Below are 718 nucleotides of genomic sequence, written 5' to 3' on the forward strand. Positions count from 1 at the left end.
CCTACAGAGCAGGTTGGAATTTTTGTTTCTTTTCCTTTCTGCCCAAATATCAGATCCCAAGCAACATGGGATACTCATGCACAAACGCAGCCTACGCAGGCAATAGGACTCTTTTGTACTCTACCTCACCACTTCACAGACTCGGCCAGAATGACAGAGAAGACCTAGTTCTCTACCGCCCTCTACAGCAGTTTATTAAAGGGCCCCTAGAGAAGTACGCAACCTGGTTACCCGAGTCCCTGGCTGGGGAGAAGCCAAAGGGGCATCAAGGAACATGCGAGGTTGTAGCGGTTCCCTAGGTTAGATGCACTAATGGAAGCAAGCTGCATAAGGCTCCTCAAGTATGTGGGCTTAGGCAGGGATTTTGTGTAGATGTACTAATGTAATTGACTCTATTCAAAGCGACTCTGCCGCCACCAACCGACAACGGACTTCAAGAAACATAACCATTTTAAAAAGTGTTCAGCCTGTGAAGTAATAAAGCGGGAATTGTGGTTTGCCATGCGCAAACAACTTGTGGAACCAATGCCTTTACATCAGCTGCCCCGTTGCTGGAGACTATCTCGGCTGCTTCCGGCAGCAGATGGCCCCGAGAGAAGCTCTAAATCAAATGCGACTGCAACGTTGTGCCCTCGGGCGCTTTGAATGTCCAGCTTACAAAAAAGAACCCCGGTAGGTAGGGGGCTCTGCCGAGGTAACAACGTATTGGAATGCCGCA

Source organism: Eimeria mitis, genomic scaffold (genome assembly GCF_000499745.2).
Source record: "Eimeria mitis Houghton genomic scaffold, Emh_scaff3624, whole genome shotgun sequence".
NCBI lineage: Eukaryota > Apicomplexa > Conoidasida > Eucoccidiorida > Eimeriidae > Eimeria > Eimeria mitis.